General features: G+C 37.4%; 3 long non-coding RNA genes across 6 annotated transcripts; 2 read left to right on the top strand and 1 right to left on the bottom strand.

Moving 5' to 3' along the window:
- Positions 1–241: 241 nt before the first annotated feature.
- LOC107877691 lies at positions 242–15,717 on the top strand. Of its 4 annotated transcripts, XR_007057585.1 has the most exons (4): positions 242–870; positions 12,256–12,432; positions 13,109–13,298; positions 13,396–15,717. It is a non-coding gene; the product is annotated as an uncharacterized LOC107877691 (long non-coding RNA). The 4 variants fall into 4 exon arrangements; XR_007057583.1 differs by lacking the exon at positions 13,109–13,298; XR_007057584.1 differs by lacking the exons at positions 12,256–12,432; positions 13,109–13,298.
- On the top strand, positions 877–2,530 carry LOC124900016. Its single transcript, XR_007057586.1, has 2 exons — positions 877–2,155; positions 2,249–2,530. It is a non-coding gene; the product is annotated as an uncharacterized LOC124900016 (long non-coding RNA).
- Positions 15,718–26,897: 11,180 nt separating the features above from the next.
- On the bottom strand, positions 26,898–27,726 carry LOC107853588. The gene is made up of 2 exons (XR_007057582.1): positions 27,526–27,726; positions 26,898–27,427 (listed from the first exon to the last, which is right to left on the bottom strand). It is a non-coding gene; the product is annotated as an uncharacterized LOC107853588 (long non-coding RNA).

Below are 27,726 nucleotides of genomic sequence, written 5' to 3'. Positions count from 1 at the left end.
GCACACTTTAATAAGTATAGGCCCTTAGATGAGCTCACAAGGGCTCACACACGGCCAAGGATGTGAACAAGACTTGGAGTCGTTGCAACTCACACGTTTACTTCGTGTGAAAGGTCTCGAGCTAGAATTTCCCGTATCAGAATTAGTCAAGTGAAACCGATCTAAAAGAACTAGATTAATTAACTTTTCCGTTTGAGCCAATTTCTTTAATTAATTTCAACCCTTAAAAACTTAACAAAAATATCCAACAACCAAACTGCTCCAGCCCAAACCCCTAATTCCCCAACTAAACTCCTAATCCTCTTTCCCTTGTTCATTCCCAACCAAACGAACTAACCGACAATGAACAGATGTTCTCCTTTTATGAAGTACCCATGAACCCACGCCTTTCTTTCTTTTATATCGAAATCAGTACCACAGTCGCCCATCTCCATCGGTATCAGCTTTAAAGTCTCAAAGCTACGTAAAGCTTAAATCCTTCCCTGAAAACTTCTTAAAAGGGAGGGCTATGGGTGTTCAACATTTTCTGAAGTGTTTTTACATTAATTCAACAGTCAAAGAACTCATCTGTCTTGAAGAACTCAAATCAGATTTCCATCAAGTCAATCTTTCAAATCACTTCTAAAAGGTGGTTTTATCTTCCTCACACTCTAAACAGTCACTTTCTTACCCTTTTGGGACATGGTTCAAATGTTAGAAAGTTGGGGAATTTTTAAGCCTATGATACTCTTTCACTCACTAAGTTTGCTCTATTTTATAGCTTCTGATTACACTTTTCTTACTCTCATTGCTTTTGATCACTTGCATTCGAAGTCCGAGTTTGAGTTCGAATCTCCGTCGAGAAAACTCCAGTTCGCTGTCCCGCACAAGGTAAACTCTATCCCATCTAATTATATTGTATTTAGTTTTTGCGATTCTTTGATTGTTTGAATTTGATTGGTTTATTGTTAATATGAATGTGAAGTAAGATGGTGTGTGGATGCTCGATTGTGTTCATATTAGGCAGTGTGTTTATAAAATGTTCATAGCTCGCTATATAGCTTAAAGAACTTTTAAAGTATGAGTCTTCGAATGGAATTTGATGTTTTGTTCTTCTAGCCCTAAATATTAACAGAAGTAAAGCAGTTCTTGGAATGTTCAATTTTATCTATACGTGATGGTGTGTTTGTAAGAGTCGTTGTAATATTTAAACCAATTTGTAATAGACTTTAGGAGGCTCCAAGCCTTCTAATGTATATAGCAGATTATTTAAGGTCATTGCGACGTTGGTTTGGATACTTTGAACATGGTGATAAATTCTTAATTTTCCTATGCCTGTCCAAGCGGGAAGGCTCCAAATATTTGAAACTCTGGGCATGTTCAACCGTTTACCACAGAAGCATTGATTTTTTGAAATATACCTTGAACCTGGTAGCAGTCCTTTTATATGCTTTACTAGTTGTACAATTGAATGGAAATTTTCAACTTCCCATTTGGCATATAAAAAGCTGATTTTAGAGATTTTGAAGTAAAACTAGCTATCTTGCTTCTAGGTTAGCTTGCTTATTCTCATAATATGCATATGTAAGTAGTAATTCAAGCATAAAGGTGTTTAAATGAGTATAAAGTTTTCATCGCTATATTAACTTAGTTTAAGAATTAGTGTCTATCTTTTCTGTTTATCACCTAAAACCTAAACATTTGCTTGTGTACTCTACATGACTAGCCAAGAAGCTTTTTGAAGCATCGTGTTTAAAAAAAATAGTTTTCAGATTCGTTAAAGCTCCTCACAATAATAAATTTGCTAAGTTGTTTTGATCTTATTTCCTGTACTTACAAGGATTCCTTCCCTTCTGAATTTCACTAACAGAATAGCTTTGATCATCCATTGTCGATGAAATATAAGCTACTTATTTGGTCATAAAGAAGAACAGATTATGTCTTTAAGCTTTCGTATGCTTCAGTTTTACCTATGATGCACTATGTTAATTCGGGAATCATGTTGAAATGTATTTTTCCTTAAAACTGCTTTTACTGAAATTTGAGGCCGATGGGAGTTTATTTACTAATATAGTTGACATCCTTCTTTTGTTTTTGTTTGCAAGCTACAACTTGTTAAAAGAAGCTATTTTCAGTCGCTACATAGATCACTTTGGATAATTTGAACTTGTCAGTTGTAAGTCTTAGGCTAGCCATTTATAAGAAAAAAAAAAAAGATTCTCAATTTCTAACTTAGCACGAAAGGCCTTACACGAGTGGTTAACTGCAGAGACGGAGCAGGATTTCAACAAAGGGGATTCAATATTTGAAGAAAACTTAGTCGAAGGAGGTTCAACACCTACTATAGATACATAAAAATTAATTTTAATCATGTATAAATAATATATTTTCCGTCAAAGAAGGAGATTTGTACGAACCCCCCACAAAAAGGCAGGCTCCGCCCCTGGTTAACTGTATATTCTTGAGTTCACTATTTAGTTTGGTTTCATGATATGAATTTGGAAGCAGAAACTTAAATCTCAATGTGTTTGAATTAGTGTGTTCTGCACTATTGTATGATCATTGTCCAATGTGAACCTTTTGTGTGTATGCGTTTTATAATGAAGAGTTCAAACCATTCAATAAGAATAGGTTCCCTGGTAAATGGTGCTAAGACGACAGGGTGGGATGTTGAGTTACGACTATTTTCTTGTTTTAGCTGATCGTGCATATTATAGATTGTCATATTTGCCTTCTTTTAATCAATAGTCATTAAACCTTTCTCATATAGCTCATTTCTATGGATGTCACACCTTTTAAAAAAGATTCAGACCCGCAAGGTTCAAATATAAGATGATCTTGTATGTTTGTTTGGCTTGTCGGTTTTGTTTCATGGACTAAAAGAGGGCTGGTCGAGTTAGTTGTTTTATCCCAAGTTGAATTCGTGATAGCCAATTAGTAAGTAAATATGCCGTGTTCATTTGATTCTTTTAAGTATCGGTACTGTCTTTTACGGAGTGTTTATGATATCTTGGATGGACTGATCATGGGACACTTTCCTGTAAACCTCATTGATTGTATTCGAACAAGTTAGTATAATGTGAGCATGCTTAGATTGGTTTTTAAAGTGTCAAATGGTGTCAATGAGTTTTCTATTGGGTGTTTAGTTTCATCAAATTCTAGTGAATTCTAAAATTGTCGCGTCATCTTTAGATGGGTTTTTTTATTAAAAGTTTTTGCTATTCACTAAGGCCACTGGCCAAATTTTACCATTTTGGAGTTTTAGCTCCCTAAGTTTTTTTTCTCTTCTACTATTTGGCATTAGGTAATTTAGAAAGGAATTTTTATTTTCTGTTGGGTGTCATATCTTTTAATCAAGCATTTTTTTTTGGCCCTGTCAATTTGGTCTACACTACTAAAAAAAAAAAAAGAAAAAGAAAAATCGACCACACAAACCGACCACAAGTGGTCGATTTTCCTGCATTTCCGACAACAAAACCAACCAAAATGCCTGATCGATAAAAGCGTGGTAGCTTTTTTAAAACCGACCACGTGTGATCGTTTATATATATATATAATTCAATATTATATTTTAAAAAAGAATTTTTTTTAAAAAAATTCAAAATAAACTGACTAATGTTCCGACTTTTGACGGAACATCTTAGGCCTTTTTCGTAAGATAATTGTATGTTTTCAAGCAACTAATGTTGTATTTAATAATTTATTTTAGTGTTCTTAGGATAAAAGCTAAGTGTGAAGAATTACTTGAGAAAATGGGCAAAACTGAGAGGAAATGACAAGCAATGGTATAGTCAACGGACCGTTGCCCTTGCGATGGACCCGGTTAGCTCCGTCGCCAAGAAGTAGAAGCACGCGACGGACCGTCGGACACGCGACGGACCGTCGGTATGTACCATCGACGCGAAGTAGAAGGCAACATCACTGGACGACCAGTGACGACACAAGCGACGGACCGTCGACTTGTACTGTCGAACATGACGCGGCAACTCCAAGTTTGAATTTTGAAGCCCAGATTCATGGAGTCCTATAAATACTAAGTGTTAGGGTTTATTTGAGCATCTTTTTCCACCTTATCTTAGCTGAACTTAGTTTTCTCTCTTCCCACCTAATCTTTGACTTTTCTTTGGTAGGCTAGATCTGAAATCTACATTTTCTAGACCTAGCTTTCTATCCTTCTTCTTTTATCAAGTTTTCTAGAACTTATTGTAACTTAGCATATTGTGGGAAGTAAGCATTCACTTTTGGATCTATTCATTTCTTTTCGATTGGAGACTCAAGAGCAGGTTCTTGTAACCGTTGTAAGTAAATCTTGAATTTATTATGAACAATACAATGATGTTTTCTGTTTCTTCTATGAAAATGTGTGGCTAGTCTCCCATTGCTGGGGTTATAGGAGCCTTGATGTAAATAACTCGTTCGGGTTGTGAATCTACTAGAGTTCCATGAGTAATTGATGTTGTATAAACCTTTCTTCATTTTAATGACCTTTCTTAGCTGCAACCTAGAAGAGTCGGCATAAGAACATCACTTGTCCGAGAGGAAAGTACTTGTTAGGTTACGTCAATGAAATATCACTTGTCTGAGAGGAAAGTGCTTGTTGAGTACTGTAACGATTTCTCTTAGTTGCAGACTTAAAAGGTAAGCCCAAGAATATCACTTGTCCGAAAGGAAAGTGTATGTTGGGAAAATAAAGAGTTTACATGGACTTGAAAGACTTAATCTTTAGATTAATGGTAGATGCCTAAACTGGATTTGCCTACATGAGAAAATAGTTAAATAACAAACACATTCTTTAAGTTCGAGAGAATTAATGGATGAACTACCCACTGAGGTTGAGAAATGAATGGGTAAATAATAGGATTCAACTATTCTTGCGACTGAAGTTGTCAAGTGGAACTTCAAAATGATTCACAACCCTGTCTGTTCAAGCATCTTGTTAACCATAAACCCTAGTTTTCCATAATATCATATTTGAAACCTTATAATAGAATGTGAAAATTGTTAATTTGAAGTATTTACTACCTTTTTGTCTACTCTCCAAACCCCCCATTTATAGAAAACTATTAACTATCAGTTGGTCATATCACGAATAACTTATATTAACACCATATTCTCTGTGGGATTCGACCCCAACCTAGTTGGGTTCTATATTTGACAGTGACCGCTTACATTCTCATAAGAGAGGTGTAATTTGGGTGTATTAAATTTTGGCGACATTGCCGGGGAGTACGGTTGTTAATTAAGTTTGTTTGTGTTAATTGACTGATTAGTTAAGTTTCTGAATTTTATGTTATTTGTTGTTTTTGTTCGTTACAGGTTTATTATTGTTGATGCCACAAACCCGAAGTTCAAGAGAACCATTATTACCATTTAATCCTGAACCTCAATTGATCGGTAGAATGGCTGCTCAACAAGAAGCTGACAGATTAGCCGCTTTGGCTAATGCTCAATTACATCAACAAAATACAGATAACTCAGGTCGTGCACCTAACCCAGAGGACGAGGACCTGAGAGATGATGAATTATTGATACCAGGAATTAGAAGGCGTGCAAGGGATGTTGCTGCATCGGTAAACAAAAACGTGCACAGAAATCATCCTTATAGAGCGAGACACGATCATCGATCGGTATAGTATGATCAATATGAAGATGAAGATGAATTAGATGGAGCTGGAGAAATCGGAGCTATTATTCCTCCACTATTGACACTAGGTGCCAAATTCAACAACACAAGCACAATGATTCAACTCCTTCATCTAAAAGGATTGTTTAGGGGACTCCCGGGATATGATCCCAACATGCATTTAGTGAATTTTATCACCGTATGCAAATCTTTTGATAACCCGGGAGTTGGACAAAATGCAATCCGCCTTTGATTATTTCCATTGTCTCTATCAGGAGAGGCAACACTATGGCTAAGTGAGCTGACTCCAGATTCTATTATCGACTGGAGGCAATTAAGAGATGCTTTCCTAGAAAGGTTCTTTCAACCCTCCAGGACAGTCCAACTAATAGACAAAATCAGTAATTTTAGGCAGTTTCCAACCGAAGATCTCCATGAGACGTGGGAAGGATTCAAGAAGAAATTGATACAGTGTTCGAATCATAACATGACTAACATACACTTGATGGAGACACTGTATAGGGCATTTAATTTTATTAGAAGACAGGTTGTGGATAATGCAGCAGGTGGATCATTTGTGGATCTTACTTTCCAGGAAGCCTTGTAGATGCTTGATCGGATGACAAAACAAAGTAGAATTTGGCATACCAGGAATTCTGTGGTAGCAAGCCCTGTTGTTTCTATGGGGATGACTCCAGAACAACATAGAAGAGAAGAGGAACATAAGGAGGATATGGTTCATTTGAGAACACAGATGGATCTGCTAACCAAGTATTTACTATTTGGTAAGACGGAGAGAGTAAAAGCAGTCGGTGTACAAGGGCGAGATGATTGCAATGATGAGGAAGAAGCAAACTATCTCTACAATCTGGGGGGTTTCTGAGGCAATGACCAAGGAAACCAAGGTTGGAACTACTATGAAAAATTTGGTTACAGGGATCGTGACCAAGGAAATTGGAAGAGCAAAAATGACCGAAGTGGCTTATATATTCCTCCTATAAACAGAGAGCCTTCTACATCTAGTTCGGGGAACCTGTCCATGGAGGACATGTTTGTTCAATTCATGAAGAGCCACGACGAGATGAGAAGGGATATATCCTCTTTGATCCAAACGATTGGTTCATATTTCGCTTCGATAAAACAGATGGAACACCAAATGAACCAATTATCTGTCACAGTTAACCAGAGAAAGAGTGGCACTCTATTGAGTGATATGGTTCAAAACCCTTGGAATGACGGTGTGTGTATGAAAATTACTACTAGGAATGGTAAGGTAGTGGTGAGCCCTTCCGTGGGCAATAATATTGTGGATAATATGATCGAAGAAGATCATAATGATGATAAGAGTCATCCAGCTGAGGAAGCGAAGCTGAATAATAATGATGTTCCCTCTACCATCGATAGGGTGATGGTTTAGGGGAGAAAGAAGAAAAGGAAAAGGAAGCAACGACCACTACTCTCCCAAGACCACCGCCTCCCTTTTTGCATAGACTGAAGAAGAAGGCCAACGATACAAAGTTTGGAAAATTCATGGCAATGCTTAAACAATTGACAATAAATTTGCCATTGGTGGAGGAATTAAAGAAAATGCCAAGATATACCAAGTTTATGAAAGACCTTGTCACCAAAAACCGGACAGTTAGCTATGAATCGAAGGATAATCTCCATCATTGTGGTGCTATTTCCACAAGGTCTTTGGTGCAGAAGAAGGCGGACCCAGGAGCATTCACTATTCCTTGCACGATCGGGTCTCTTAATTTTGCAAAGGCCCTGTGTGATCTTAGAGCAAGTATTAATCTGATGCCACTAGAAGTTTACAAAAAGTTAGGTTTCGGGGACCTCACACCCATCAACATGAGGCTTGTGATGGCAGACAGATCTGTGAAGCGACCCGTTGGTTTATTATGTAATGTGCTAGTGAAAGTGGCCAGCTTTATCTTCCCCGCTGACTTTGTGATCTTAGATTGTGAGGTGGATTTTGAGGTACCAATAATCGTGGGTAGACCTTTTTTTACAACTGGGAGTATGTTAATTGACTTACGGGTAAACGAGCTTCAATTTAGACTCAATAATGAGATTGTTTGATTTGATGTCTGTCAGTTAATGAAGCAACACAATAAGATGAGTGTATTCTCAATTGTCGACGTTTATTATGAAGACAAGCAACACACGTTGATTGAGGAGAAATTCACTGTTGAGCTTGTTGTTGCTGTTTTGATAAACTTTGACAATGACGGTGTCAAGAACTATGAGGAAATAGTATGTGCATTGACGGGACTAGGGTCATATTCAGATACCCCCAAGAAGCTTGACCTAGATCTAAAAAATTGGCCAATATCACTGGCTAAGCCATCCATCGAAGAGCCGCTGGTATTGGAATTGAAAGAGTTGCCGAGCCATGTATAGTATGTGTTTCTAGGCAGTGGAAACACATTACCTATTATAATTGCAGCCGATATGGGTGAACAGTAGGTGAAAGCACTTATTTTTGTGCTTCAGCGATATAAAAGGGCAATAGGCTAGACTATTGCAGATATCATTGGCATTTCTTTGGGCATTTGCATGCATAAAATTCAGCTTGAGGAAAACTGCAAGCCGACTATCGAACATCGACGCCGTCTTAATCCACCAATGCAAAAGGTGGTTAGAAAGTAGATAATTAAGTGGTTGGATGCAGGAGTTGTGTATTCCATTTCAGATAGCAATTGGGTAAGTTCAGTTTAGTGCGTGCCCAAGAAAAAGGGCATGATAGTGGTAGCTAATGAGAAGAATGAGTTGATCCCACTCAGACCTGTTACTGGGTGGAGGGTGTGTATGGACTACAGAAAACTCAACTCGTGGACCTTGAAAGACCACTTCCTAGTGCCCTTCATGGATCAGATGCTTGATCGACTAGCGAGAAGGGGTTGGTACTGTTTCCTAGATGGCTACTCCGGTTACAATCAGATTTCTATTACTTATGAGGATCAGGAGAAGACAACGTTCACTTGCCCATATGGCACGTTCGCTTTTAAACGGATGCCATTTGGGTTGTGCAACGCACCAGCCACTTTCCAAAGGTGTATGATGTCCATATTTTCAGACATGGTTGAAGACACTTTGGAGGTATTCGTGGATGATTTCTCAGTAGTTGGTGATTCGTTTAAGCTGTGTTTGGTGAACCTCAGTAGAGCGTTGCAACGGTGTGAATAATTTAATTTTGTTCTTGATACACCCAAATTACACCTCTCTTACGAGAGAGTAAGCGATCGTTATCAAATATATAACCCAACTAGGTTGGGGTCGAATCCCACAGGGAATATGGTTCTAATTAAGTTGTATGCAAATTAGTTGACTTTTAATCGTTTGATTCCATAAAATAAATAGGGGGATTTGATTCAGTTCACAAATTAATGGTTTCAATTTAACAAGATGAAATATGTGTAGTAGTATTCAAATTCAGAGAAATAGCCAGCTAGGGTTATGTCTACCTTATAGTTTTCAATACTTTCTAACTATGGGTGTTACGAATTCATACATGCATCGTATTTACAGAACAACGTATTGTATTTAATAACATAATCCTAGTGTTTCTCAATCATCAAGGACTAATTCACTTTAGTACTCTCGAATCAAAAGCATTTACCAAAAACAATACGAAATCTCCAAGTAGTTAATCCTGCTAAGGCATTAACTTATGAAATAGGGGTTGGTAATCCTATTTTCTTGTCACTACTCTCTTTTTCAAACAACAACCTTTCTTTCGAACAAGTTGCGTTTTAAGGCATATCCTCTATGTTTGCAACCACGAGAATTCAAGATAAGAGAAGAGAGTATGATATAAATAAGTCAATGCATAATGAATTCAAAACCCAAAGTAATAGATTGTATGCTACAAGGCTTCCATAACCCTAACTAATAAACTTAGCTACTCATGAATAAAATGAAAATCATCATAAATATATTCATCATACCAAAAACTAGAAGACAATCTTGGTGTACGAATAGTGAAAGTAAGAGAGAAGAAACATTTTTCTCTCTCGCCACCCTAAGCCGCTATTTTCCTCTCTCTGAATAATTGAATAATCAATAAAAATTCAGCATTAAGCCTTTTAATAATCTTTTCTCTCATAATTGCCTTCTAGGTCCCTGAACTAATTATAAATGACAAACTCGTCTTGGACATAGTTTCTAGGCACCACATTTTGTCCATATTGTAGTTTGTAGGCGCCACATTTGGTCCAGGTTGCTACTCTCTCTTGTGTCATATGCCATCCGCATTCCATAGTCCCATAATGTCTTCATCTACCTCATTAATGCCTGAAATCATGCTGATCACATCGGTTAGCTCAATTACATAGAAGTAGAGTAAAAACATAAGAAACTAGGCACTTTGTTCTCTAAACATAGCCAAAATATGGATAAATTATGGTGCTTAGGCGTATAAATACACCCAAGATCAGTGCTCAACTGGGAAAAGTGTTACTTCATGGTGAAGGAGGGCATTGTTCTGGGACACAAGATTTAAGAAAAGGGAATCTAGGTCGACAGCGCCAAGGTCGAAGTTATTGAGAAGCTGCCACCTCTCATTTCAGTAAAAGGGGTGCGTAGTTTCCTAGGCCATGCAGTTTTTTACCGAAGATTTATAAAAGATTTCTCCAAAATTGCAAACCCTCTTTGCAAACTTTTGGAGAAGGAAGCTAAATTTCTCTTTGATGAGAATTGTCTGAAGGCATTTGAATACCTCAAAGGGAAGTTGGTAGATGCTCCCATTATTGTCGCACCGGATTGGTCAATGCCATTTGAGATCATGCGCGATGCAAGCAAAGCGCTGATCTATTATGCAAGCAAAGCGCTGAATATTAAATGGCATGATCTAATCTATTATGCAAGCAAAGCGCTGAATGGAGCTCAGAAAAATTATACCATTACAGAATAGGAAGTTCTTGCCATCGTTTATGCCTTTAAGAAGTTTTGAGTGTATTTGCTAAGCACCAAGGTGGTGGTACACACTGACCACGCAGCCTTACGATACTTGATGGCCAAAAAGAATGCAAAACCTAGGCTAATTAGGTGGGTACTGCTGCTTCAAGAATTTGATTTTGAAGTGACAGACCGTAAAGGCTGTGAAAATCAAGTGGCAGACCATCTATCACGACTTGAGGTAAAACAAGAAATCGAAGAGGAACTTGAGATTGATGATGCATTTCCAAACGAAGAGATCTTGGCCGCTGCACTAAAAAAGATACCTTGGTATGCAGATTTCGCTAACTATGTGGTGAACGAAGTGATTCCGGAGAGTCTATCTTTTCAACAAAAGAAGAAATTTCTCCACGATGTGGCATATTACTTCTGGGATGAACCATACCAGTTTCACAAATGTACTGATAATGTTATAAGGCGATGTGTCCCAGAGGTAGAAATGTTGAATATCTTAGAAGCATATCATATTTCTCCTGTTGGAGGTCACCATGCAGGTGACCGGACGACCAGAAAAGTGTTATAGAGTGACTATTATTGGCCGAATTTATTCAAGAATACTTATGAGTTTGTTCAAAGGTGTGACCAGTTAGAGGCAAGGGTCGATTTCCATACACTATGAGATGCCAATGAATAAGATGATGGAAGTAGAGTTGTTCGATGTATGGGGGATCGACTTCATGGGGCCCTTTTTAAGCTCTTATGGGATGAAGTATATTTTGGTTGCCATTGACAATGTGTCAAAATGGGTTAAAGCCGTTGTGCTGGTCGACAAAAAAGGGAAAAGATTTGTGGTATTCCTAAAAAGAAATATCTTTTCTAGATTTGGAGTACCACGCACTATCATAAGTAAAGATGGATCTCACTTTTGCAATCGACTGTTCCGACCTGGATTGGCTAAATATGGAGTAAAACAACATAAGGTGGCAACGCCATACCACCCACAAACCAGTGGTCAAGTGGAGGAGTCAAACAGGAAGATAAAAGCTATCTTTGCTAAAACCGTAAATGCGAATCGGTAGGACTGGCCTCGAAAGCTGGATGATGCTCTTTGGGCATGTAGAACATCATTCAAAACGCCCATCGGCATGTCACCATACCAAATGGTTTATGGTAAGGCATGTCATTTGCCATTTGAATTAGAACATCAAGCGTGGTGGGAACTTAAGAAGTTGAACTTGGACTGGAATGAACCAGCAGAACTGAGAATGGGACAACTTAATGAGTTGGATGAATTATATCTAAATGCATATGAAAGAGCAGCCCTCTATAAAGAAAAGATGAAGAAGTACCATGACCAGAGAATCATACATCGAACCTTTCAGAAAGGTGACCTGGTACTACTTTTCAACTCCAGACTCAAGCTATTCCCAGGTAAGCTGAAATCTAAATGGTCTGGTCCATTTAAGGTACATCAAGTCTATCTCTCTGGAGTAGTTGAATTTGAACATGAAGATGAAAGTGTCTTTGAGGTTAATGGACAACGTGTGAAGTTATATATCGGTCCAAATGATGCGATAAACAATATAGTTAACATCAATCTTGATGAAGTCTAAGTAATCGAGGTAACTGAGTCGTGCCGTGATAATAAATCAGGCGCTAGTGGGAGGCAACCCACATTTTGTTGTTGTAAAACATTCTTTTGAGTTAATTAGTTATTTTATACAAACTGAACGGTTTATGTAAGTGTGCAGGTACTAAAAAGAAGGAAAACTGATGCAAAAAGAAGGTAGGGTAACCGACGGAATAATCCGCAGTCGTTGCAACCATGTCCAGAAACCAAGAATCTGGGAAAGCCACGATGGAGTTTTTTGATGGACCGTCGCACGTGCGATGCACCATCGCACTGAACCGTCGTAGATTGGTACCAGGTGAGTTCACTGGTTAGTCGCGATGGAATAACCGACGGACCGTTGAGGATGCGACGGACCGTCGCACTTAACCCAAGGTTAACGGGTCAGGTGGATGAATTTAAATAGCCGATTTTTTATTCTTATCCGATCCAAACGGTTTTAAATTGATAATTTAAAGCGGTTAAGTAACTCCCACCTATTCAATGCCCCTGTGCCTTTTCATTCGCCCGTATAACTCCCCATCTTCCCTATTCCTTCTATTTAAAGGACTTTTCTTCTCTTTCTCTTTTCATCACAAGGCAACTAAAGTTCTCTTCTATAAAACAAATATTCATCTGTTGTTCGAAGTGCACTGTACAAGGTCCTAGTAGTGAACAAATACTGAAACAACAAGGTATGTATTTCCTTTTTCTTTCTATATTTCTTCAACATGATGAGCAAATCAAATAGGTGAATACAATTATGTGAACAAATGTTGTTTCTTCTCTATTTTTCTTGGTAATGTATGTTCATGATTTTTAGTCAAAGCCTAGCCTAAACTGTCCTGGGGGAAGTCTAAGTAACCCATAGACCAAAAATAGCAAATTGTGGTGATGTGTTGTTGATAAAAATGCCATAAAAATCATGTATATAGTAAGTGTGCACAAGATGTTCGACAAAATACCAAAGTGAGACTTCAATTTAAAATTTGCAGGCGACAATACTCGCGACGAACCATCGGATACCCGACGAACCATCGCCTGACACCGTCACACCTGTCTTAGAAACTGACTCACTGGAATAACCCTGACGGTAGGGGTCGATGGACCATCGTATACCCGACAGACCGTCGCCTTAGACCGTCGTAAATTTCTCAGAATTAGAGTTAATGGAATAACCTGATGGTAGGGGTTGACGGATTTTCGACTTTAACCGTCGCTGCTCAGAATAATTTCCTTCTTCTTGTTTAAGTCTGTACACTGATAAATGCTACATTTTTAGGTGCCATCGCTCCCAAATTACCATAATCCAGAGGCAGGGGCAGAGGCCAATAAGCTGGGCATGGCCCATCACAAGGTTCTAATGCACTGGCCTGCAACACTAGGCAAAGTCGTTAAGTGATTTTGTCATCCTCCTCGTCTGAAGAGGTGGTTGAAAGCAGCAGCAGTACCTCAATTTCAATTCCGCTAGAGGTGGGGGTTGAAACTTCTAACCCCGTTCAAGAGAAGGATACAGAACTGGAAAATCCAAATTTGGTCCGGCGTAAGGATCTGCAAGTACGAGAAGCATTGAGATGGCAGGTTGACGGTGCTCAAGAAGAATTTTACAAAGGGCTGGAGCCTGTGCCCATCAAGAGGGCCATCTTTGAAGAGTATCAGATCATAACAGCTCTGCAGGAGTATCCCAAACTCGAGCAGCGGTTCGATGAGTATGAGTTTGCTTGGATGAGTAAGCCACTTGGATCCTACCAACCTAACCTGGTTCGCGAGTTTTTTGCCAACTATTTGGCTTTGCTGAAAAAGGATTGTCCCAAAGGTTCCTCAGTTGCTGACAAGAACAAGTGGGAGATAGTTCCAGTCCGTGGAGTTATATTGATATTTCAGAGCAAACTTTGAACAGGTTCTTATTTAGGCCCGACTATCAGATACCAGGGGAAATTCTTGATTTAGAGCATCGGTTATTCACACGGGCTAGAGAAATGGCCCTGGTTAGCGAGGGTTTTGACAGATAGGGGTGAGACTTTATGGCTACATGACCCTCATGAACGAATATCGAAGAAATTCCTAAGCTTCAGGGCCAAATTTTGGTGGGCGATTGTGTGACTAAGGCTGATGCCCACAAGGGGTGATGATCGCCTCGAGAGCACTAGAGCCGTGATAGTTGTTGATTTAATTAAATGGTTGACCGTGGATTTTGGCCACATTATCTCCGAAGAGTTATTTTTCCGAGCTCACAAGACTCACACTGCCCTACCGTTTCCATGCCTTATCACCGAGTTATGCAAGAAGGAAAATGTTCCTTTGATCAGTGGAGTAGATAATGAGGTTCCAGCACTGCATAAATAGGACATTAAAAAGACGAATGATGACTAGAGGTTCGATTTATGAACCAACAAGCCTCCAGCTCAGCAGACTCAGTCCACACCGATGCTCGAATCATCAGATTTTCCTGCAGGTATGCCATTGCCTCTGACTATGTATGTGCCTCATACCACCTCTACAAGTTCAACTTCTATGTCGATGGGTGGGACCCAGACTCTGCGTTTGTCCTGCCCCAACCTTCTGAGTACAGGCTGAACCCTGACAACTTCGCAAAGACTATGCGAACTGTCAAAAAGGTCAAAAATCAAATAGCAATTTGGGGGAAAGATTTCAAACCCTTTGTGGAGAAAATTATGGAGGATGCATTGTGCCTCTTCAAAAACATCCAGCTATGCATGGACCACATGGAAGAGCGCATAAACAAAAAGTTGGATGAAATGTCCATTCCTGATTTTGCTAAAGTGATAGAGGAGGTTAGACATCTCCGGGCAGATGTCGATTAGATAAGTCAACATCCACAGCAAACCACATTCGATCCAGTCCAAGTTGCTAGTGATGAGGAAGAAGGCCTTGTTGATCTATTTAGGCATCCGATCAAAGACAAAGGTAAGCAAGTGGCGGAATCAGATAAGAAAACTGAGAAAGTGGCCAAGAAAGAAGAGAAAAAATAATGACTTGTAGCCATGTCACCTGAATAATTCGACGACTACCAGCTGCAGCGAGTAAAGAAGAAGTCAAAGAAAGAGGCAAAGAGGCACCAGAAAAAGCTTCAAGATGAAGCAGCTGGAGTATCCACTACTTCAGCCCCAGTCAGGGGGAAGATTTTAGATCCTGGCAGAGATGTGATCCCTCCAATTTCGGAGTGCGAGATTTTGAGAACTCCCACCACCATGGGGGTCAACGATGCACCTGGTGAGGCCACTGGTGCCTCACCACACTTAACAGATGCCTCAGATGAATGAGAGGCATACTACAAGTATTTCCCCTCCTTTGTACTTTTATTTTATGCATTGAGGACAACACATTCTTTTCTGTGGGGGTGGGATGTACTTGTACCATGGGAGGGATATGTTGCCGACATTCTTGACCCTACCATGTGCTATCTAGGAGAAGCGGCATGTCTAGGATTATGTTATTGTCTAAGTTTAATCTCGGTTTTTGCATGTTTCTTGTTTTTAAGTCTGTTATGTTGCTAAGGTTAGTTCACGAAATAAAAAAGTGTTATTTGTGTAGTATCTTGTTGCAAATACGGATGATAAATGATATTGGCATCATGCAACAACTAGTTTCATTTGACAGTTTACTTATGTCTTTTACGATATGTGATTAACTGTTGGTGAATCTGTAAGTGGCATTAATTTGTAAATTCACATGACTTGTGATGCACATCTTAAGAACAGTAGAATAATTTTAACTCAGTTTCCATTGTGTGTGCGAGTATTTGTATTAGTTATTGCATAGTATAGTACCTAGAACTTGCCTGGTTCAACTGATGTTGTTCTATAGTTGATGGGATAAGAAGTGATAGTAGGCCACCTTGTTCTTTCAGCCCACTTAGCCAAAGTAATTAACCCCACCAAAAATAATTTTCCTTGTTTGAACCTTCCTTTGAGCCTGTGTATATTATGTGTTATCACCAAAATTTTCTAATTAACTCTCTGTTCACTCCTAACTCTGTCCCTAGCCTAGTAATGGGCAATGTGTACCTAAACTTAGGAAAAACACTTAAGTTGAGGGTGGCTATTGTAGGATTGTTAACTATCTAATGAAAAGTGGCCTAAAATTTGTGTGAAGCATTTGGCCCTGGTCTTTTTAGACAATGTGCACCTCGACTTATGGCATCAACCTAAGTTGAGGGTGGCTGATGCCTACCTGTAAAAAAAAAAATAGGGGATTTACTATGGTAAAGCATGTGAATGAATGGAATAAGGGTAAATGATCTAGCAAAAGAAGTGGCCCTGATAAGAAAAGTTTGAAAGCAAAGAGAGTTAAATCCTAATCTTAGTCATTGTTACCTAAAATTTCTTCCTGACCTAGCCTGAAACCTCATTACAAGCCCAGAAAAGACCTGCTTGATTTTTGAACTCAGCTATACGGGGGACGTTGGATGATAAAGGCAAATTTAAGGGTACATATGTTGTGTTAGTAACTTCTTTGATGAGTGAGAGGGTTGTGATTTTTATCCACGAAATACATTGAGTGGTGGATCTCCTTGATTGTGAGGGCAACTTGAGTTATACTTAATTCGACTGATTTTTGTAGATTCTTATATCCATGTTGGTATAGATGAATTGAATTTGAAACAATGCCGATTGTGGATTCTAACATGTTAAACCATATGAATTGGATTACAAGTGAAGGGTTGTGGGAAAACTGGTTCAGTAGAGAATGCTTGTCATTATGTTGTTCTTATTTGCAATATTGATGCTGAGTTAGTTGAGGACAAGCAATTGTCTTAAGTTGAGGGTGTTGATGCTTCGGCTTTTGACGGAACATCTTAGGCCTTTTTCGTAAGATAATTGTATGTTTTCAAGCAACTAATATTGTATTTAATAGTATATTTTAGTGTTCTCAGGATAAAAGCTAAGTGTGAAGAATTACTTGAGAAAATGGGCAAAACTGAGAGGAAATGACAAGCAACGGTATAGTCAACGGACCGTCGGTCAGCTCAATCGCCAAAAAGCAGAAGATACAATCACTAGAAGCCATGTGACAGTACATGTGACGGACCGTCGGACACGCGACGGACCATCAATATGTACCATCGACGCGAAGCAGAAGGCAACATCACTGGACGACCAGCAGCGGTACAAGTGACGGACCATCGGACATACGATGAACTATCGACTTGTACCGTCGAGCATGAGCAACTCCAAGTTTGAATTTTGAAGCCCAGATTTTTGGAGTCCTATAAATACTAAGTGTTAGGGTTTATTTGAGAATCTTTTTCCACCTTATCTTAGCTCAACTTAGTTTTCTCTCTTCCCACCTAATCTTTGACTTTTCTTTGGTAGGCTAGATCTGAAATCTACATTTTCTAGATCTAGCTTTCTATCCTTCTTTTTTTTTATCAAGTTTTCTAGATCTTGAACTTATTGTAACTTAGAATATTGTGGGAAGTAAGCATTTGCTTTTGGATCTATTCATTTCATTTTGATTGGAGACTCAAGAGCAGATTCTTGTAACTGTTGTAAGTAAATCTTGAATTTATGATGAACAATACAGTGATGCTTTCTGTTTCTTCTATAAAAATGTGTGGCTAATCTCCCATAGCTGGGGTTATGGGAGCCTTGGTGTAAATAACTAGTTCGGGTTATGAATCTACTAGAATTTCATGAGTAATTGATGGTATATAAACCTTTCTTCGCTTTAATGACCTTTCTCGGCAGCAACCTAGAAGAGTCAGCCCAAGAACATCACTTGTCCGAGAGGAAAGTGCTTGTTAGGTTACGTCAATGAAACATCACTTGTTCGACAGGAAAGTGCATGTTGAGTACTGTAACGATTTCTCTTGGTTGCAGACTTAAAAGGTAAGCCCAAGAACATCACTTGTCCGAGAGAAAAGTGTATGTTGGGAAAAGAAAGTGTACATGGACCCGAAAGACTTAATCTTTATATTAATGGTAGATGCCTTAACCGGATTTGCCTACATGAGAAAATAATTGAATAACAAACACATTCTTTAAGTTCGAGAGAATTAATGGATAAACTACCCACTGAGGTTGAGAAACGAATGGGTAAATAATAGGATTCAACTACTCTTGTGACGGAAGTTGTCAAGTGGAACTCCAAAATGATTCACAACCCTATCTATTCAAGCATCTTGGTAACCATAACCCTGGTTTTTCATAATATCATATTTGAAACCTTATAATATAAAGTACAAATTGTTAATTTGAAGTATTTAATACCTTTTTGTCTACTCTCCAAAACCCCCCCATTTACAGGAAACTATTAACTATCAGTTGGTCATATCACGAATAACTTATATTAACACCATATTCTCTGTGGGATTGGACCCCAACCTAGTTGGATTCTATATTTGACAGCGACCGCTTACATTCTCATAAGAGCTGTAATTTGGGCGTATCACCGACCACAAGTGGTCGATTTTATTTTTAAATTAAATAATTAATTTTAATAAAACCAACCACTGGTGGTCGATTTTTCTTTAAATTAATTAGTTTTTATAAAACCGACCACTTTTGGTCGGTATTTTAATTTAAATTAATTATTTAATTTTTATAAAATCAACCACATGTGGTCGGTTCTTTTATTTAATATAATTAATTAATTTTAAAAAAATCAACCACTAGTAATCATTTTTTTAAAAAATAATTAATTAATAATTATACTAAATAGACCATAAGTGGTCGATTTTTATAAAATTTTCAAAAAATCGACCACATGTGGTCAGTTTTTTTGTAAATTTTTCTTGAAAACCGACCACATGTGGTTGGTTTATGTAAAATTTTTCAGAAAATCGACCTCATGTGGTCGATTTTTGTAAAATTTTCTAGAAAATCGACCACATGTGGTTGGTTTTTCTGAATTTTTTTTAAATAAAAGCTTATATATGCTACATTCCATCAACCAGTCAAACAAATGAGCATACAATATACTTGCTACATTCCATTCAAATAACCAGCATACAATACAAGTCTAAAAACATACAAAATATACAAAAGTGTAAAAACTACAACTCATCTCCAAATTCAAACTACAGCACATACAAAAGTCAAAAAACTATCACTCATCATCATCGTCTTTATCATCCGCATCCTTAGCCGCACACAACGGATCTGATTACTCATCTATGTTGATATCATTCAGTGGGCCTAGACCTTTTGTAGCCCGAACTTCATCACCAGGACTTGGAGGAAGAATCCTTGCAGATAGAATAAAAGAGCTGAACTGCTACTGCAGCATCTTGATTTGTGATGTTATTTCCTCCTCCTTCCCCTTCGCCCTCTTTCTCAGTGCAGCAAGCTCTTCAGTGAGTTTAGATATCGTATTTCTTAGAGATTCAACGGTTTCTCTATCAACTGATGTGGGATAGGATGTAGGGCCGAACGAAGACCTAACATTCTCGCTAAAACATTTTTTGTGGTATCCGTAGTATTGGCCTCTAACTAGAGGACCTACAGTTTCTTTCCATAACTCCTTCTCTACATATTCAGGTATTGTGTCACCCTGACTTTCAAGAGACTGAGTACTACGATACTCATTAACGAGTTGCATATATTTGTCCTATATTCGAAGTAAAGTTAAAATTAACAGGAAAAAGATATTAAACTACTTGTACTTAAATAATATCAACTTTGAGAAAAAGATTCATAAATACAAAATTTGATTCTTACATGGGCAGCTTTTGCACGAGGCTCAACCCAGACATCTTTATCAGTTGGGTTCTTTTTCATCCTCACATGTGTCTCCTCTAATACCTCATCGTGTCTTATCTTCCTACCTAATTTTTTTGCCTGCATATGATAAAAAATTTAATCTTCAAATAATTAAAAGTTTAAATAGAAACAAATAATTAAAACTGTAAAAGTTACATATCATTTTTTGTTCCACAGTAATCCGACTAACTGCACCCACAGTATGTAGAGAGCCACCCTTGGATGATGCTCTGACTTTCTTTCCTTTCTCATTCTACAATTGGTATTCCTCGTTATTCCAATAGTGAAAATAATCTTTCCACATGGGTTCGAGTATAAACTTTGATCGTACCCTGTTCGTTCTGGCATAATCCAACAGTCCGTTCATTCTGGCTCTAGCTCTTCTATAAAAATTCCTCCGTATAGCACATTCATGCACGTCATCCCACCAAAAATATTTCTACAATAAAAACAAAAATATAATATTCAATTTTTTGTTCTAACAATGTGTTAAGTAGTCGACAAGTTAAATCCTTACATGAAATTCTTTAAATATTTGTTCTCTGTCATATTCTGGAACCTTTTGCCAACTGGTCCAATAGCTATTGAAGTGCCGACTAATCCATTTAGTTGTAATTTTTCCAACTCCATCATTGGGCATAAACCTACAACACAAGATCAAACAATAATTTCATAGAGCATAATAATATAGTAAATGAAAAATAAATAATATTGTTATATTTAGAAATCTTACCCTATTTCATATGGAATAATATACTGCTTTCGATAATTATCTCTGTCTCAGGGCTGCAGAACAAGTGCTGGTGGATGCACTGGGCAGATCTGAAGCACCAGATGGAGTGCCTCCAAGATGAAGATCTATCAACTCAATCGATCCAACAGAATCACTGTGAGAATGTGGGTGACTGCTAGTAGAGGGTACTGCAGACAATGGTAGATGGCTGGATGTGCCGGCGGTCGTCTATAGTACTCTGATGGCGGTGGCACGAGGATAGGAGCAGAATGAGTCGCTGTAGACCCATGAAGTGGATCCACATGTGTTAGAGCAGGAACTGAATACTGTGACGACCTAGAATATAAGAGTCGTGTTAGCGCGTCAGCGAATCGACCATCAGATATATGAATACTTGTTGGTCGTATATAAGGTGGAGGTTGTTTTTTCTTTTTTGTTTTTGTAGGATAACTTTTTGCTTACCTTTGTCACCTCTACCTGTCATCTAAATTATGTAAAGTTAACAAGTAGTTAGTCCTTACAAAATGAGTACATAAGAAAACATTCCAAGTTACTAATTCACATTTCAAATCTCTCCAACAACACGAGATAGACAAGAATATTTCTATTACTACATAAATTATGGAAAAGTGAAACAACAATCTTACACAATATATTAGATATCAATTTTAAACAAGAAACATAAAGGTATCAATACATAATAAATACAATCTATACAAGCTAATCCTCCTCTCCTGAAGATTCTCCACTAAACCATTCACCCTCTTCAGAAGTTACCTTATATCCTACCCACTCAGTTTTTTTCTGCAATATTAACTTCTTCAAATATATTTTTCGAGTGATTCAACCTATCCACTAAATCAATATCCACTAACTGGTGATCAATCTGCATTTCATTTTGATACGCAGTCTCCAACATATTCTCAACGTCCACCCGTCCTATAGACTTTGTTTTGATTATAGCCCACCAATCAGACTTATCAATTTGCAATGGATAAGGAGCATAATACACTTGTTTAGCATTTTGCGAGAACTAAGGGATCGTAAATAGTATATGGCCTATCTTATCATAATCCATTAACACATTCTCCTTATACACATCATTAATATTTATCCTTCTATACATCTAAATTACTATCACAGCTCTATAAATTTTAGGTAAACTCCTTTTTGCAACTTGAAAGGAAGCCTAAATTAATGATACGAAACCACCAAACACTTTATCAATATCCTATACTTTTTAAAACACAATAAACACCACCAATAACTCCTTCCGTACTTCAAACAAATAACAATTCACCTTAATTAATAACTCTTTCTTCACCATCTACTAAACTAACACACAAGAACATATCACCTTAACACACCTCGATAAAATGCATAAGCTTATATCTATACTTTCTACCAATTGTCATTCCCACTTTTTTTGTCACTACTCTTCTATTCCCATACTTCCAACTATAATAAGGTTCTACTATTCATAAATCATAACACTGAAGTTCATACTAACCCTCGAATGCACACAATATTTAATAGTCTAGGTTCATACTATCTCCTGTTATGAGCATTATCCGTATTAAAAAGGGTCAATGAGCAATCTCAATACAGATCTAATTTTGTCTCGACTGAACAACTCATAAGGATGAGGACATAACTTTCAACTTGAGGGACTTATGACACACTAGGGATCTCCTCTCAAGCCCTTTGTGTGACTTTTAAAACTTCTACTAGCAAATCTGAGAGCATTATCTGGGGAGAAAATTAGAACTTGCTAATTATGTTATCTCAAGAATAATACATAGATGAGGAATTTTGGGGTAACACACAAATAGACAAGAGATTCTGAGAGAACAACTTTACTGCACGATCTAGAGTAGGAAAGAAAGGAAACTTTTTTTAAATGCCTTGTAGCCTCTCTAAGAGAAGTACAGACGTCTCCATACCGTTCTGTATGACTCTACTAGACACGGCTTCACAGACACCCTAGGACACTTGAAAACTTGTCTCTGATACCAAGTTTGTAACACCCCAAAAATCTATCTCAAGACGTCACACGGTGCTTAGGACTACAAGTGATCCCAAGCTAACCCTTGTACTAGCATAACTCATGAGCAACTGTTTAAAACACATAAATCTGAAGAAAATATAGAAAATAAATCTTTTCTGAACTTGATCAATTCAAAGCTACATTAAGATGAATACAACTCTGCTTATACAAAACAAAACTAAAACTGAATACATCAACTATATTGACTGTCTATGAAGCCTCTGCTAATACTGACTATAGATAGCTAGGACGCGACCGCAACTATCACTAATCAATATATATGATTAAGAAAGTAAAGAATATAAGTAAATCTAACTGAAGTCCCCAAAGTTGGAGGAGTCATTATCTTGCTGGTTAGAATCTGCAACTGTCTGAGTTTGAATATACATACTAAAACTTGTACCTACATTATGAGACAATGTAGCATGTAGACATATATGTGAATCAATACTTTGAGGATGTACCGAGTATATGGGGGTGAAATGCATAAGTAAAACAATATCATCACAGTTTATAAAATCATGCATGCTAAATGTAAATGAATCACATAAGCTGGAATATCTGAAATACTAAAATCTAAAAGCTAAAATAACAAATCAAACTTTATAAATCTAGTGAGTCATAACATTTAGTTCTAAAAGCTGTACTTGTATTCTCTATTTAAATCATACTGTCTAAGTGTAAAAAGGACTCACGCTTTAATCTGAAATCTGAAAGCTGAAAACTATAGTAAATATCTTTCTGTAAAGCATAATCTGAGTAAAACTTGTGAGCCTTCAAACTTAGTTTTCTAAAAGTTTTCTCTATTAATCTCTTTTTCTGAAAGTCTTTACTATTAGGGAGGTTCTCTTAATTGACATAAACTATGCGAGCTACATGGAGTCCAATGTCTCGTCCTCCTAAGAAAGAAACCTCACGTTGGAGAGAGGTGTCATACTCTTGCCAGAGAGTATAACCTGCTCATGTTATCGATCATAAGCTAAATATGTCATTCATATATAAATGGGAATAATCTGACAATCTGTACCTACATTAGCTACATAGTTCTGTGGAGGCAGGATGAGCTAAATCCATACTCTCAGTTCGGTGCTAAATACTACTCCCTTTCTATTTGCTACGCTCATTCTGTTTGAAATCCACTTTAAAACTAGCATAAGGGTTTATCTAAAACCAATTATGCATTTATCTGATAAAATATGTAAATCAAGATGATCTGAATTCTGTAATCTGTAATAATCTAAAAAGTGGATTCCATAGCTAACTAAGGATCAAAAGATCAAAACTTTACTCAAAATCTGTAAATATTTTGTTCATAAGATGCTTAAAGCATCATTTTTCTTAAAATAATACTATTCAATCTTAGGGTAGTAACCCATGCATCAATCTCATGTTAAATCATCATAATAATCATACTTGTTAATTTAAATGTTTATAAAACGACTAAAAATCTGGAAATTTCAGCAATATACATGAAAATATGAACATAATCATGGAATTCAACTTCTAAATCATTGGAAACATCATAAACTTGTAAATATCATTAATGGGTATAAACCCTAACTTCAATTTCATGAAAAATCACATCAAATTCAGTAATTTGTAATTTAAAATAAGTTTTGGGCACAAGGACGAAAGGATTGTCCTTGTTCATAACCTCACATGCCTTAATTGATGATCTTAGATGAGAAAGCTGGAATCTTAGATTCCCATGATGAATTGAATGTAAAAGATTGAATTTTGAATCCTTTGGAGATGATCTTGAAAACATTCTTGAAGTTCTTGGATTAGAAACCCTAAATTCTTGATCTTTTTGTTGAAGAGAAGAAGATGGAATTGCTTATTCTTGAGGGAATTGATTAAGTTTGTTCTTGAGGGAAAGATTGGAGAATTGGGGCAAATAATGCCCCAATTGAAGCCTTAGATCGTGTTTTTACGACCTGGGTTGAGGTGGAAAAAGACCCCATTGCCCCTCCATTATTTAAATAGAAAATTCGTAACCTGTATTGTCATTTGAAGGGCCACCGCGACGCGGTGTAATCACGGCAGCTTACTGCCTCACACTAAAAATGTAATAACTTTTGACTCGGGTATCAGATTTTGGCGAAATGGGTATCTTTGGAAAGTTAATTCAATTATCTACGATTTGGTGGGTCTTGAGCTGAAAAATTCTACATATATCAAAAGTTATATACACTTTCAAAGTTGACGTAGAATCGAACACCAAATATTGGATGAATTAAAGGATCTAAGTGATTTCTAGGATCATTTTTCACCCAATAAGCATTTCATAAACTAGGATAAAGGTCATGAAATATACATTTCAAATTATGGATCAAGGACATGACAAATATGCCTTCACCATGACACGGTGATCCCCCCTCCCCCTCCCCCTCCCTCCGCCAATTGCTTTACTTATCGCAATGCGGTGCAATCGCGGTGAGTTACTGGAAATTGACAATTGTCTTTTTACACTCCACCGCGATGCGATGGACCTCTTGGCACTATACTCACCATGATTCCATCGCGTCGCGTGAATTATGAATTCACCCTTCACCATGATGCGGTGGTTGCTTGAATAGCATATTGTCAACACTAAAATGCCATAACTTCTCGACCGCGTATCAGATTTGGGCGAATTTGGTATTGATGGAAAGCTTATTCAATTTACCACACAATGGAAGGTCTAAATCTGGAAAATTTTATATGAAATAAATGTTATTCATTCTTAAAGCTAATCTTTGGCATTCTAGGGACGAAATTAAGCTAGAAAAAATGCGGGGTATTACAGTGGGGTGGGGTGGGGATTGGGGAGAAGCCGCAACCATACCTTGTGTGACCAATCGCACCTTGGACAACATCTCACTAAAAGGCCATAACTTTTTACTCCGAACTCAAATCGACGAATGATTAGTTGTGTTGGAAAGAAAAATCAAAGACCTTTAATTTGATATATAGTAGCTCACCTACCTCATTATATTCTAGGATTAATGGCTATTTAAAGTTGATCCAACAAAGAACATCTACTAAAACACAATCGGCAGGAAAGTTCTCAACTCAACTTTGAGTTAGGAGATTTTTATGACTTCAATTCATCTCTAAAGATGTTTCCCCACTAAAGAATTGATATCACATGTATATCTAAATAGAAATCATTGGGTTTGGGTCTATACACGTAGGAAGGACAGGTCAAAATCTAGCCTGAAAATGTGGGGTATTTAATACCCTTGCTCCTTTCCAGCTCGTCATCACTTAATGTTTTATTTACATTGATAATTTCTTGTATTTCTATTCTCCTGAAATGATTTTACATACCATTACATTCCACGTATTGACCGACTTTGATGCTACATCATTTCATGATGTAGGTTCAGACTCTCAAGTTCGTGATCAATTACATTCCACGTATTGACTAACTTTGACGCTACATCGTTTCAAGATATAGGTTCAGACTCTCAAGTTAGTGATCACTACATTTTAGGATTTCTATCTTCTGTGATTGGTGACCTTCCTTTTTATCTGGAGGAAAGTTTAGATGCTATGATTTTCTTAGGTTTCTTCTAGTATGCTGGGACCTTGTCCCGGGGGTCATTATAATTCATTAGAGGCTTCATATACTGGTTTAGATGTAAGGCATTCTTATAATTTTCAGTATATTTAACTTGACAACTAGTATCAGCATCGTTAGATATAAAGTGGTGTTAATGAACTTAAAGTAGGTCTCCTTTGAAGAATCTTATTTAAATTTCCTATTGTTTCCAAGTTATTCATTTATGTTAGTTGTATGCTCACAAGTCATAATAACCACTACAAAAACAAAGTTGTAAAAACATAATATTCACATTAGTTTATATCCCCAAACTGATGGCAAAAACTCAGTGATATATATTACTGCATCAACATTTGATTCTGTCAATTCCGATCAACTTCCAAAAACATTTGTGCGAAAAAGGATCATGATCTGACGAAAGACTTGTGAAAATCAAACATGACGGGGATTTGGATTCATATCCCACTTATATACATATATGCTAGAACGTTTCCTCGTACTAGCAATAGTATCAGGTGCGTGCCATGTCTAGTGCCTCGACTCGTTGGGTGACATGAACATTGCCATAAAAGATTTATATAGTCAGTTTAAAAAGAATTTTACACTACCAATGTAGTTTAACTGGCTATAATATATAGCAGGAATTAGTCGAGGTGCTAGCCGGGACACCACATTATCCAAAAAAAAAGAAGCATCATGATTGGATTTGCTCAGTGCGACTGGAATGCTATTCAGAGTCAATGGAGAGCACTATTCTTTTTAAAAAGACCAAATTGAAGCCAAGAAGATAATGATCTCTTCAAACTGCAGCAGAGTAATACTATATATAGGTAATCTATTCATAGTTTTTTTCACATAAATGGGAATCTAATCTGTCGATTAATACATCCTTTAAGTACCTATACCAACTTGACATTTCTAAACCAACTATAGCTAACATCAGGCAGATGACCAATTTGGAAATATTCTGTTGCTGCTACATTTCCAGTATCAATTAAGCTTGAATAGGAATTCCTCCAACAGAATGCAGTACTCAAATGTAGTTTAACCAAAAACCATTCGTGATATGAAACTCTCACCCGCTAAAACTGGGACCGGAAGGTAAAAGATTAATCCAAAAAGGAATGCACCTAAGCACAAAGACAGAACCATCTCAACTAAATATCTACATTATCTGCAGGTGAAGATCAGCATCCTGCTGTGCAAGCTTCACCATCATAGCCTCGTCAAAGAACTTTTTGATTCTCACGTCTCACGCATTCCCTAGAAAGAAAAAGGATAGATTTATCAAATCAGGTGTTCCAGAAACCTCAAGGGTAAATAGCTTCTGAAACTCAAATTAACCCTGCAAGAATGTATACCTTTCTACGCCTCGGCTTCACCATGAAGTTACGAGCCAGATGCTGAGTTGGTGATACAAAAGATCAAACTTACAACAAAGAATCAAGAGAACAACAAGAACAACATCACTAGAGAATCAAAGGCCCCACTCGGCTTCTCTAGGTTTTCAAGGCAACAACGACAATATTCAACAAGATGGATAAATAACACAAGATTGCAAT

Source organism: Capsicum annuum, chromosome 7, assembly GCF_002878395.1.
Source record: "Capsicum annuum cultivar UCD-10X-F1 chromosome 7, UCD10Xv1.1, whole genome shotgun sequence".
Taxonomy (NCBI): domain Eukaryota; kingdom Viridiplantae; phylum Streptophyta; class Magnoliopsida; order Solanales; family Solanaceae; genus Capsicum; species Capsicum annuum.
Note: the sequence above shows the minus strand (reverse complement) of the source record. Positions and strands in the feature narration are given on the sequence as shown.